The sequence below is a fragment of the Anabrus simplex genome, chromosome 3, assembly GCF_040414725.1.
Source record: "Anabrus simplex isolate iqAnaSimp1 chromosome 3, ASM4041472v1, whole genome shotgun sequence".
Classification (NCBI taxonomy): domain Eukaryota; kingdom Metazoa; phylum Arthropoda; class Insecta; order Orthoptera; family Tettigoniidae; genus Anabrus; species Anabrus simplex.
This window is the reverse complement of record NC_090267.1, coordinates 402,260,562-402,274,576: the sequence shown is the minus strand read 5'-3', so window position 1 is coordinate 402,274,576 and position 14,015 is coordinate 402,260,562.

The following is a 14,015-nucleotide window of genomic DNA, read 5'->3' as shown; positions in this document are numbered from 1 at the left end:
ACACCTCGTTCGGTGTTCTACATGGCTGGTCCCATGACATCTTCTCGTATCTCTTATATTTACGGGTTAGATTGAGTTAGAGTCATTGAATGGGGTAAAATTTTGTACAATTTACAGGTTTCACATAGTACTTTATATATTTGATACCCATGAGACAGCTAGAACCATAAAATTTGGCTATCACGTGGCCACACGCACGTTAATGTGCGAGCAGAATGTCATGATTCTGTCTTTCCTATAAGTGTGCCAAATGATAACATGAACGTGTAAAAGCACAAAATTAACTTGAAATCTAGAAATACCGCTCTATTTAACGTGTAAGGGATAGAAATACGACAAAAAGTTATAGGACCAAAGTTGTAGAACTCTCCAAAATGAAAGGCGAGTGTGCTTTCTAATTTGTGATACGACTTACCGATTGGCCACCAATTATCCCGAAACGAAGGTCTGCACCGTCGTCAAAATTGCATCAATATTTCGATATTTTCTGGGGCCAAAAGTTATACATTTCCATAGCTTAAAATATTTCCTCAAAGATACGAGTGTCCAGCTTTCGGGACTAGCACTCGCATACGTACGGACCTGTAGGAAGAAAATAATACAGTTAAGAAAGCTGACATTAATAGAAAATGGATTATAACTGAGGATAGCCGGATGACGACAAATATGTAAATACCAAGCGAATGTATTGGAAAATAAATTATGCTGGTGTGAGTTATGGATATAAGAAAGCGGTAACAGAGGAGAAATTTAGGCGCAGGCATTCTTAGGTAAACAGATAAGAAGATGACTAACGGTGTTATTACTTAATCTATTCGAGGACGGTTATAACCTCCAACGACATTCCGACAATATCCCGCAGAATGGCCGATTGACACCTCTCTTGCCTTCTACCCAAGGAACAATCACGAATTTAAAGGCATAATGAAGAAAATGGCAATACGTTACCTCCCTGCTGGCATGCAGTCAGAGACGTTGCCATGGTAACCTGTAGGTTCGTTGTCGGTCTCTCGGTCACTCAATGCAGAGCATGATACCCGCAGAAAATAGTAAATTTCTCCGTCATTTGATTAGTAAGGTAAATTATGAACATTGAACCGTGTGTTTGGTCTCCTCCCGCCTTAAAGGACTTGGTACCTGTGCTGTGCTCCTAGCGAGCTCATTGAAAATTTACTACCATCATTGTGCGTATTTCTGAATGTCCTAGGCATTGATTGTGTAATAAATGTGTCTCTCCCTGTTCCTCACTTATGGCTCCATGGACAAGGAATTCTTTCCGTCCTGGGGCGTCCCTCCGTATTTGCATTTCTTTCGTATGTCGATCGTCTGCCATGCTCCCTCGCGTGTACTTACCCCCTCCCGGCTTCTCCGAGAGAGGGGCGTGATGACGTTGGTATCGGGACCTACCCCTCCCGGCGAGCCAGTGTGCCTCGCCGGGCGGTGGTCCGTCTCACTTACCTGCTGCTCTTTGTGGAGAGCACTACTCTTGGGTCGAACCAAGCACCGTGAGAGGGGCATGGGAGGTAAGATCTACTGGCTTGCTATGTGTTGGTAGGATGATGGGAGGAACTAGGAACTTGTACAGATATGTAACGCCGTGTATCTGGTTGTAATTGATAAGGAACGGCTTGGTGCCGAGATATTTGGTGAAAGTAACGTAAAGTAACTTAAGGTGTTGTACGTTTCTTGTAACATGAAAGAAAGATTCCAGAATGTTCTGGACGTGTAGTTAGGAAGTATGCGTGTCATTGTGAGTTCACTGATAGAAGAGTTTTCCTTACCTTGTAACTGGCGAGCTGTATATACGTTGTAGCGCTGTAGTGATTAGTAAGACATTTATTTGGTACCAAGGTGCGCAGCTTACGTTATGTTAAACCTTTTATTAGAGGAGTGGAATTCCTCTTATATTTTACAAGGATGAGAAATGGAAACGGGTTAAAACCCTTCTTTAGTTATGTTATGTTGATTTTCGTGCGCTTCCGAATTGGTTTGTTTTACATTGTCTATGAATAAAGTTGTTGTCAAGCTGTTTGAATTGGGACTTGACATTATCCTCTGGGTTGGACCTTACTTTTATATCCAGATCCCTGGCCCGCTCTCCTTTGGGTCATCCTGCCCGGGGGTACGGCACAGTGGTGGCAGCCAGGAGCGTGGTTCGATCTGGATTTCCTTTTTTTTTCATTTACTTGCGAAATTTGAGCTCCCAGAGCTCTCTCGTCTCGGTGCTTGTAATTTTGCCTTGTGTGTTGTATCATTTACACGATGTCTGCTCGCGACATTATTTATCCGGGAGCTTTGCGGAAGGAGGAATTGCTGTATGAGTTAGCAATACGTAATTTGGAATCGAAAGGGACAGTTAAGGCCGATGAACTTTTGTTGAGGAACAATTTACATCGGAATGTCTCAGCGCCCTGTTATACCGAAAGCGAGGTCACGAGTTCGGTATCCCTTATTGAGACTAACCTCTCTGATATCGCCTCAGTGATGGATTTTCTGGAGAGCGACGTCGCTTCGCCCCATCAACTTAAGCGAGTGCAGGGTCGTTTGATGCATTATGTTCATCGTGTAGGTGATTTGCTGTCATTAGAATTAAAGGAGGAGGTGTTAACTCAGGTTCAGGATTTACAGGTCAAATCTTCTACGCTTTTAGAGAAAGTTGAGACTTGGCTAGCTGACCCGTCTATCAAGACTAAGCCAGTGTTACCTTCCACTGCGGCGGTGGTAGGCGAGTTAAACCAACCCACTCCTGACCTTGGGCCTGACGGGCAGCGAACTTCCCTCGAGCCGCATTTCTCATCTTTAGAGCGTTCTTCAAAACAGACTACGAGGCAACAGCCACCTTTGTCGCCGCAGGTTTCACCATTTTCGAGTATTCCTCACCCATTGAATAACATGCTGAAGGACAGCCCGCGCTACTCAGTGAATTCGGCGAGTGATGTGGTTGCATTTCTTCGTTTTCTTGTCGAATTCTTGGATCACGCTCAAGTATTTGGGTTGACGCATGCACAAATTTTACAGGTGATCTATCCGCATACTGTTGGAGTTCTTTCTGATAAGATTGTTAATGCTATATCGGAACAATTATCGTTGCATCAGTTTCATGCCCATATACTAACTCACTTTATCCCCGCTAGGGCTCTTAATTCTTTGGTGCAACAATTCTACTTTCGTGTGCAACGTTTAAATGAGACCTTATCAGAATTTATTTCTGACATTAAATTTTATGCCAGGGTATTCGCACTTGATTATACGGAGGAGCAGGTGGTTTCGACTATCGTGGAAGGAATTACTCCGTCGTATCGTTCTTGCTTGTGTTTTGTGTCTCAGCCTCGTAACTTTGCCGAGTTGGAAGCTATGGTCGTCTCGGCGGAGGGCATTCGACATGCCGACTCGCTTCGCGATCCTGGTCTTTCTTCTGGCCGGGGTGTTTCTGAGCGTGCTGTTACTCGTAAACCCGCCCCGTTAAAAATATGTTTTGGCTGCGGCGCGTCTGATCATCTCCGTAATAAGTGCCCTTCTCGATCTCTTCAGGCACAAGGGCCTAGCCGTGGTTCGAGTACCGAGGGGCCGCCTAGGGTTTCGAAGGTTGTATGTTTTCGCTGTGGGACCCCGGGTCATGTAGCGAGGGATTGCACGAAAGGGCCGAAAGGTATCTGACTAGACCGGCAAAAGGCCAGGGACAGGCTCATTAATTCGCCGTCGCCTAGTCAAAATCATCGTACGACTCCGGGTGAACGTTTGTCATCCTGTCCTGCCGAATGTTTGCAGATAACGACCGAGAATAAGGGGGTAGCTCCATTTGTCAAAGCCGAGATTAATAATGAGCCAGTGACGGCACTCTTAGATACTGGAAGTGTTGTTTCCTTTGTAAGCGAGAAGTGGTTTGGTCTGCATAAATCTGTGTGTAAATTTCCCGTCGTCCACCCGGTTTCCTTTTCCTGTGTGGCTGCTAATTCTTCTAGAGTTGAAGTCTTGGGAGTTGTGAAGTGTAAGATTCGTGTTGCTAATTTTTCGTGGAAATTTCCGTTGTATGTGGCCAAAGATTTACCGTGTCCTGTAATCTTTGGATCTGATTTTTTCGCTTACTCAGGCTTGGTTTTGGATATACAGGAAGGGTCCTGCTGGTTCAAATTTTGTCGTGATGTTCGGATTCCTGTATTGCGGTCTAACTCGAGTTCTTCTTTTGCCGTGGTGCCCTCTGAGGACGAAAAGGGCTCCGATCTTAGCCATTTGCCCGAGGATCAGGCCAAGAGCATTAGGGAGTTGTGTGATGCCTTTCCCGAGGTTCTGACGGAAAAATTGGGGATGACTAACTTGTTGGAGTACAAGATAGAGGTCTCAGATTCTATTCCTGTTAGGAGTCCGCCCTATCGTCTTTCTCCCCCAAAAATGCGAGCATTGAAGGAGATCATCGATAACATGTTGCAGGAGGGAATAATTCGGCCTTCCACGTCCGCTTACTCCTCACCCATATTTCTCGTGCCTAAGCCTCAGGGAGGTTACCGTCCAGTTTTGGATTATAGGTCATTGAATAAGAAGGTGATATTGCAATCTGTTCCGCTCCCAGACTTGCATTCCTGTTTTTCGTGGTTCAGAAAGGCTAGGTATTTTACCGTCCTGGATTTAAACCAGGCATATTATCAAATCCCTTTGGCAGAGGAGTCCCGTCATTTGACAGCCTTCGCAACCGACTGGAACCTCTACGAATTTTGTCGATTGCCCTTTGGCATTTCCACTGGCGCTGCGGTGCTTAGTAGGCTTCTAGATCAGTTGTTTTCGGATATTAAATTCAGTTATCTTTATCATTACCTCGACGATGTCGTCATCTATTCGGAAACCTTTGAGGAGCACCTTGACCACCTGCGCGAAGTGTTGTCTAGACTGCGTAACGCTGGCCTGACGGTTAAATTGTCGAAGGTTTCCTTTGCAAAGCCGCAGATGTCCTTTTTAGGCCATATAGTGTCATCTAATGGAGTTTCAGTCGACCAGTCTCGCACCCGGGCCATTGATGAGTTCAGACCCCCACAGGACGTTAAAGGCGTCGCCCGCTTCATCGGGATGGTCAACTTCTTCCGTAAGTTTATCCCTAACCTTGCTAAGCGTGCTGGGCCTCTTAACGCCCTCCGGCGTAAAGGGGTGAAGTTTGAATGGGGTACTTCGCAACAAGCAGCCTTCGAGGATCTGAAGTTGGCTATAACTAATGCTCCCATACTTGCGATGCCCGATTTTTCCAAAACCTTCATTGTTCAGACCGATGCTTCAGCCTCGGCGGTTGCAGCTGTCTTAATGCAGGAATCCGACCTGGGCCGACGACCTGTTGCTTACGCTTCCAGGACCTTGACTCCTCTTGAAAGTAAATATTCAGTCTATGAGTTAGAGGGTTTGGCTGTGTTGTTTGCCCTAGAGAGGTTTCGAATGTATTTAGAACATGTAAAATTCGAGCTTGAAACCGATAACCAAGCGTTGAGCTGGGTCCTGGGTAAACCTAGGAAAACGGGCCGTCTAGCTCGGTGGGCCATAAGAATATCGGCGTTTCAGTTCGATGTACGGCACATTCGAGGCTCGGACAATGTTGTGGCCGATTCGCTTAGCCGCATGTTCACTGGTCAGCCTATTCAGGATGATGACTCTTCTGACCCTGAGGTCCTAACTTCTTTACCCCTGGCTGGAGCGATCTTGACTGATGCCCCGTTGTTATACCATGATCTTGCAAAATTCCAAGTGGAAGATCCTATCTTAGGGCCTATTGTCCAGCAGTTGAAAGAAGGCAAGATTGTTAACCCATATGTGTTAAGAAATGGTGTCCTTTGCTGTCCCTCCCGCTCTGATCACAAGATGAAAGTTGTTGTTCCATCGGTATTAGTACCTATGATATTTAAATATTTCCATGAAACTCCTTTGGCTGGTCATCTGGGAGTGTTTAAGACCAGGGAGAAAATTCGCGAAAACTTTATTTGGAAGGGGCTGGATGCTGAAGTCCGTGAGATGGTCAAAGCGTGTAAGATTTGTAGGATGAGCAAGCCTGCCCTTAATACTCGGGTCGGCCTGTTGTCTTCTACCCAGGCTACGCGACCCATGCAACGTCTATTTATAGATTATGTGGGACCCCTCCCCAAGTCAAGGACGGATGGCAATAGATTTATATTTGTTTGTGTCGACGGCTTCACTCGTTTTTCTTGGTTTTTTCCGACGAGGTTAGCCACGGCAGAGTCCACCATAAGGTGTTTAAAAACCATATTTTCTTCTTTTGGTCCGAGCCAGTACTTGGTGTCCGATAATGCGAGGGCGTTCACGTCGAATTTGTTCAGAAAGTTTTGCTTTAGCCTGTCCATTACGCATGTGACAACGTCCCCGTACCACCCCCAACCCTCTTATGCAGAGAGAGTCAACCGCAATTTGCGGGCCGCTCTCATCGCCTTCCATCATGACGATGTTTTGAGATGGGACACTTCGTTGCCATGGCTGGCTTTCGCATTTAATTCTGCTGTACATGAAGCGCATCAGTTTTCTCCTGTGTCTCTTATGTTCTCCTTCGTTCCCAACTCTCCACTCAGTAATCTCTGGAACATTGATGAACTGTTACCAGAGAGGATTGACCCCCTTAACATCAGGGCAATTTGGAAAAAGGCTAAGGAAAACCTCAAGGTGTCCTATGAGAAGAAGAGAGAACGTTACAATGAGGGGCGCCGACCGACCGATCTCGCTGTAGGAGATAATGTTTTTGTTAAGAATTTCGTGCCTTCCGGGAAGCTCGCTCCTAGATTCCGAGGACCGTATGAAATTATTGATTTCTTAACGCCGGTCACCTTGTTGGTAAAGGATCCGGAGACGGAGAGAGTCTTCCGAGTTCATCTTTCGCAAGTAAAGCCTGCTTAGCGTTTCAGCTACGGGTACCTTGGTTTCATGTGGTATGAAGCTTTAACTTGGTTATCCGGAGAGTTTTGACTCATTTCCATTCTTGTCGGAGATATGCTCTTCCCTTAGTTAGTTTAAGTTTGTTCTTCCCTTTTTAAGAAAAACAAATCTGGGAGTATTATTTATTTATTATGAATGATTTAATGTGAGTCCTCCCGGAGTCCTATCGCACCCGTACTGCTCCCATGCCCCCCGGTCCGGTCCCCTACACTGCATTGGCCCCCTGTACCCTGTACCGGTGGATGGATATCTTTCGACATCTTTGCTGGCCTTCTGCTTTATTTTACAGTGGACTGGAGTATCCACCTACGCCCACTGCTCCATGAGAAGGGCCCCTCGTGGCTGCGATTCCTGGCGATCATTGACTCCAGCCGCCGTGTCTTACGGCTACCGAGTTCAGAAGGATTGGGATTTCCAGCGTCTGAGTTGCCTAAGGAGGCTCCGAGACGGTCCGCTACTGTGGCCGTTGTCCTGCATGCATGCCGCTCAATGTTTGGTTGGGTTGTATCCCAGCTATGATGGTTGCCGGCCCTGATGGCCCACCTTTCCCCTGGCGATTGCTGGGGACATCTTCATTGAACTGAATGTTGCCATATCCCGGGATATACTTGTCAAAGACTCGCTACTTCATTGTGGTGTACAGTAAGAAACTAATTTTTTGATACAGCAAGAATGTAAATTCAGAGATAATCTTGGACTCACTACGTCATTTTGGTGACCAGCAAGAGTATTAATTTTATATATTATCTGGGCAAAGACTTGTTTCTTCATTTTTATGTGCAGCAAGATGTTACTTTTGTATATAGTTATTTATTGTAAAGCAAGAACACTATTGTATATCCAGCAAGTATTCAAGATAATGAACTTTATGCGGCTGATCTTTATGGAAGGAAAACACTTTGGTCAACCCTGGGTTGGTGTTTTGGGGGGGAGGTCTGAACCGTGTGTTTGGTCTCCTCCCGCCTTAAAGGACTTGGTACCTGTGCTGTGCTCCTAGCGAGCTCATTGAAAATTTACTACCATCATTGTGCGTATTTCTGAATGTCCTAGGCATTGATTGTGTAATAAATGTGTCTCTCCCTGTTCCTCACTTATGGCTCCATGGACAAGGAATTCTTTCCGTCCTGGGGCGTCCCTCCGTATTTGCATTTCTTTCGTATGTCGATCGTCTGCCATGCTCCCTCGCGTGTACTTACCCCCTCCCGGCTTCTCCGAGAGAGGGGCGTGATGACGTTGGTATCGGGACCTACCCCTCCCGGCGAGCCAGTGTGCCTCGCCGGGCGGTGGTCCGTCTCACTTACCTGCTGCTCTTTGTGGAGAGCACTACTCTTGGGTCGAACCAAGCACCGTGAGAGGGGCATGGGAGGTAAGATCTACTGGCTTGCTATGTGTTGGTAGGATGATGGGAGGAACTAGGAACTTGTACAGATATGTAACGCCGTGTATCTGGTTGTAATTGATAAGGAACGGCTTGGTGCCGAGATATTTGGTGAAAGTAACGTAAAGTAACTTAAGGTGTTGTACGTTTCTTGTAACATGAAAGAAAGATTCCAGAATGTTCTGGACGTGTAGTTAGGAAGTATGCGTGTCATTGTGAGTTCACTGATAGAAGAGTTTTCCTTACCTTGTAACTGGCGAGCTGTATATACGTTGTAGCGCTGTAGTGATTAGTAAGACATTTATTTGGTACCAAGGTGCGCAGCTTACGTTATGTTAAACCTTTTATTAGAGGAGTGGAATTCCTCTTATATTTTACAAGGATGAGAAATGGAAACGGGTTAAAACCCTTCTTTAGTTATGTTATGTTGATTTTCGTGCGCTTCCGAATTGGTTTGTTTTACATTGTCTATGAATAAAGTTGTTGTCAAGCTGTTTGAATTGGGACTTGACATTATCCTCTGGGTTGGACCTTACTTTTATATCCAGATCCCTGGCCCGCTCTCCTTTGGGTCATCCTGCCCGGGGGTACGGCACAAACATAACGAAAGTTTTTTTTTAATGAAGATGTGTTTCACTTACGGTCCACGGAGTTTACAGTATAAGAGAACATGGAGGAAAACCGTTCCTGCTTTCCTATAAACTACCCGTCTATTGAAAATATTTATTTATTTATTTATTTATTTATTTATTTATTTATTTATTTATTTATTTATTTATTTATTTATTTATTTATTTATTTATTTATTTATTTATTAGGGAAACCAAAACAGCGAGAAGCCGAATTACAGAGTTCCGCAAAGGAAAAATATATCTAAAGTGGAGTAGCACAAGGCAAACATAAAAAACAAATGGAATCAATCACATCGTATAGTACTTTGAGAATTAAACATTAATACAACCCAACCTCTTCGAGGCACCAATTTTTCTGTCAAATTTTACACTAGATAAACTTCAAAACAGTTTTCAGGGTCATTTTAGCTTGACAGCCTACTACACACTCGTCAATAACTAATGACACTTTAAACAGAAGCAATAAGTGCCCATTCTAAATGGCCTTAGTGTACACAAGAAGAGGTTTAAGATATCGGCCATGAACAAAATGCTAGGAGACGAATTTCTTGCACTCCTTTTGAAATACAATTAAAATCCTAAATGGGCTTATGGCCCAAAGTTACTGAGGCTAAGCCTATACTACAGAGGGTGACTAGATGCGCAAATTTAAGCTCCAAAATGGTTAGAAAAATTTAGAGTTTTAGAAAAATCATAGTCACCCCCAAGCCAAGTTGAAAGGGAATTAATAGGGGATGAACACTCCTTATTCCCTAAGTTACATATTTCCAGGAGGGACTTGAATAGAATCGTAGGACTTGTCTGGAAAATTACATTTCAGAGGTGCTATTAAACATTAGAATTTTACATTAAGAAAGAAATTTGAAACCTCCCCTCAGTTATCTGCCTGGAGCTACCACATATTAGAAGATACCTGCCGTTAACTTGAGCTGCTGGGTTTTCCGACGATGGGCAATGCTGCCCCTGCCTCCACTTACACCGTATGCACTCTAAGACTGGAACGAAGAAGATGGCAGAATGACCCAAAAGCGCCCAGCTTACATAGCAACTTAGGAGCACGGTTCCCGAACTCTCTTGACCTATGCAGAATGCCTGTGCACACTCCGAATTGTAATTGGCTACAAACATATATACAAACATATCTGATTGGTTAATAACTAAAGGAAAAAGGAAGTCGTAGAAGTGCTGGTAACCTTAGCACATAAGAAAAAATCTACGAACACTTCAGGTTTACAAATCTTGAAAATAGGAATTTCCTTGAAAAATTAACAATCCGTCCTCCCGCCAGAGGGGGCACATAAGTCGATAGTAGAGACGCCTAAAGACGAAAGGTACAAACTTCTTCAAATACATAGTTTATGTTTCCCAGCACAGATGGCCTTCTAGAAGGTGCACAGCTCAATTGCACAGGCGAAGCTGTACCTCCGGTACAATTATTATTATTATTATTATTATTATTATTATTATTATTATTATTATTATTATTATTATTATTAAAGAGATGTTAAATTGTATGTGCAACCCTTGTCCCGCCCCTTTGCGTGGTTGGGTATGAAGTGAGAAGAATCTTCGTAGTGAGGTTTAATGACTGAAGAGATGTTAAATAAAGAACAAAAATGGTCAAGCGGATACGAGTGGGATCCGAACCCACAATCTCCAGATTTGGCGTCGGTTAATCTAACCAGATGAGCTGTAGTGGCGTAGGTCATACTGTACATTTTGTTCCATTGGAAAGGATTTAAGATACAGTTCTGGCACTACTGCGGTCGTGAAAATTATATTCATTGACTTTGCCGACAGAGGGCGACTTGCAAGCATTCTAAAATGTTATGGTAGTAGTACCAGAACTGTAGCTTAGATACTTTAACAGAACAAATATGACCTAGGCCACCGTTGCTCAACTAGATACAGCAACCGACGCGAAATTTGGAGGTTGTATGTTCGGATCCGACTGGTGTGCGGTTGGCCATTTTTCTGTACTTAAGTTCCCTTTAATAGGCACTATATAGAGTTTTATTATTTAAGAAAACAAAAACTAACCTCCTGCTTTAACAGACTTTCTTTTTGCTAGTTGCTTTACGTCGCTCCGACGCAGATAGGTCTTGTGGCGACGATGGGACAGGGAAGGGCTAGGAATGAGAAGGAAGCGGCCGTGGCCTTAATTAAGGTACAGCCCCAGCATTTATCTGGTGTGAAAATGGGAAACCACGGAAAACCATTTTCAGGGCTGCCGATAGTGGTGTTCTAACCTACTACCTCCCGAATACTGGATACTGGCCGCACTTAAGCGACTGCAGCTATCGAGCTCGGTGCTTTAACAGACTTCCGTGAAAGACAAGGTAATACAGACGTTACAAAAGAATAAACCACAGAAATAACAAAACATGGAAAGTTTTTGTTAGTAACGGTATTATATACCGAATATGTGGTGCTTCAGAAGCCTATGATGAAGACTTTAATGCTTTGTTCTCGGAAGGCTATGATGTCCATTCGGCGAGAACGGCCAATCCGTGAGCTTCTTCGTGAGCATTAAAGGGTTTCTTCCTTAGTTCTTTTGCTATGAATGTTCTAATTTGATCGTGTCGAATGTTCCGCAGAAGCTCTCCCTGTTTGTAAAATACTAAGATATGAGCGAGAGTTCCTTTCCCTCCGCAGCATCGCCGATAGGGGCGGTTGTCCAGGGACCTGCCGGGCACAGAGCGCACTGCACTAAAGTCCGTCGTCATTTCTATCGCCTCTCACCATTTGTTATTAGGCAGGCCGGTGTGATTTAAGACCCAAGAATTTGTGTGTGTATACTATTTGTATAGTTCTAATCAAAGTCCTCTTTGAGTTAGTGAACAACAAGAGGAGAATTCACGATCTCTTAATTCTCGCCGAATCTTTAGCATCGCACAGACCGTCCCGGGAATTTACAGTTTATTGGGCATCAATTTCCGAAACGTTCATAAATTTTCAAACATTCCTTACTTTCCGTATGGGAATATATCGAGGCGTGTGAAAACGGATTATCGTTCTTAAGGATCACGTTACATCCGTTAATGCGGCGAGCCTCCTATGACGTTTTGAAAAGGCCGCGAAATTTATACTTGCTTTCTGAATAGCACCGGTTGTCTGGCGTGCCAGTAGTAAGTTGCAAGATTTCCTTTGTTGCGCTTTTGATAATTTTATCTTCATCAGACAAAGATTTATTTCGAATTTTCAAGGAATCACATGTTAAGAATGACTACTACCCGCGAATCTTTCAGTGACACATCGTTTGACGGAGCAAGGAGAGAACTCATCTCTTCCGGTAGAACTGCCAACTGAATGGAATTGAAATCTGAATTGCGTCAAAAGTGTGATCGATATGAATTTTCCAAACCTTTACTATATAAATCCCACAATCGCGTCACACACGTACACATGTACATAGACTTGTTGGGGACATTTTCCTTTATTATCCATAAGTTATCAATCATAATGAAATAGTGTGGTATACCTCCTTTTTCTAGGTAGGAAATGTTTTAATTCTCTTAATTGTGTAAATATATTTTACTGTACATGCGGAAGATCGTTCAATCGATTTACTGTGGGGGAAGAGCAACTGTTTATTTTCTGTATCACAGCAGCCTTCTACGTCTGCAATCATTTTTCTACCCTTGCTGTGCATAGAGCTTGATGTCCTTCCCAAGTAGGAGTTCTAATGTATTCAGCTGATGTATTTGGATTTTCCTCATCCTTTGCAATAGGTTTTAAAAGTTTATTTCTCACCTACACTTCTTTGCTTTATTGTGAAAAAAAAATACAGTATTCAAGGTTTTGCGATTACACCATCAGATGTCTTACGGCGATACATAATCGATTCACTTTTTGTGTCATAAGTTGCCAGTCCGTATCTCGAAGATAACCGAGGTAGACCGATTCAGCACTAGAGAGCCGAAGTGTCACTAAATTTTAAATTTTCTTTACGCCGCTTCGACACAGATATTTCTTATGGCGACGATGGGATAGGAAAGGGCTAGGAGTGGGAAGGAAACGGCCGTGGTCTTCCTGGCACGCCAGACAACAAAATCCATTCAGGAAGCAAGTATAAAGTTCTCAGCCTTTTCAAAACGTCATGGGAGGCTTATCTTCACTGCATTTGCTTGGTGTGAAAATGGGAAACCACGGAAAACCATCTTCAGGGCTGTTAACAGTGGGGTTCAAACCCACTATATCCTGAATGAAAGTTCACAGCTGCGCGACCGTAACAGCACGGCCAGTTGCTCAGTACTAGAAGTTTGGCGGATAGTACATAAGACTTGAGCAGATGGAACAATTCAAGAACTTCTGGTTTATGTCGAGTACAGTGCGGTCTTGAAAATTAAATATTCACTGAAATCTTCCTGTTGCCAAGGTCGCAGAAGACAGGTCGTTGAAATTAACGAACATGTTCTAGTCTATACCAGAAGTTATAAAGTATGCTCTGTAAATACTGTTCTCACCGGAGATGAATCTGAGTTTAGTTCATAAAGTATAGGATTATAAAACAATGATGAAGGTGAGTTAAGTAGGTCGGATTATAAACCAAGATAACTTATCTTAGGTAAATAACATCACAACGACCTTGCGCTGAAGTGGTAATTGCATTAACAATCACAAGGAAAAACCGATCTAAGTTATTTATGATGTAATATACTAATGCGCTAGGTGATGTCTACCTCCTTAGCAGAATGTTTCAGGGGACCTCAAATTCGATTCTCGACCACACTGGCTATTATACCTGCGAATATTTAATTTCTCTGGCTCGGGGACGGGATGTTTGTGTACGTCCTAACAAGCATCTCTTCATCTACACACAATATACCACACTACTTATCACCAAACAAACGGCATGCAACAGAAAATACATCCTTGTTCATAGTATTAGCGTTAAGGGAATCCAGCCGTAAAACTGGAATAAATTTACACAAAAAGTATCGATCCGAAGACTGGGAAATATTGGCAGGAAGAATAAGACTCGCGTGTAAAGTGGTGTTTTGAACAAAGTATTCTAAAAATTTATGGTTTCTTGAACAAGAGAAATTGATGATGATGATGATGATGATGATGATTGTTGTTTAAAAGGT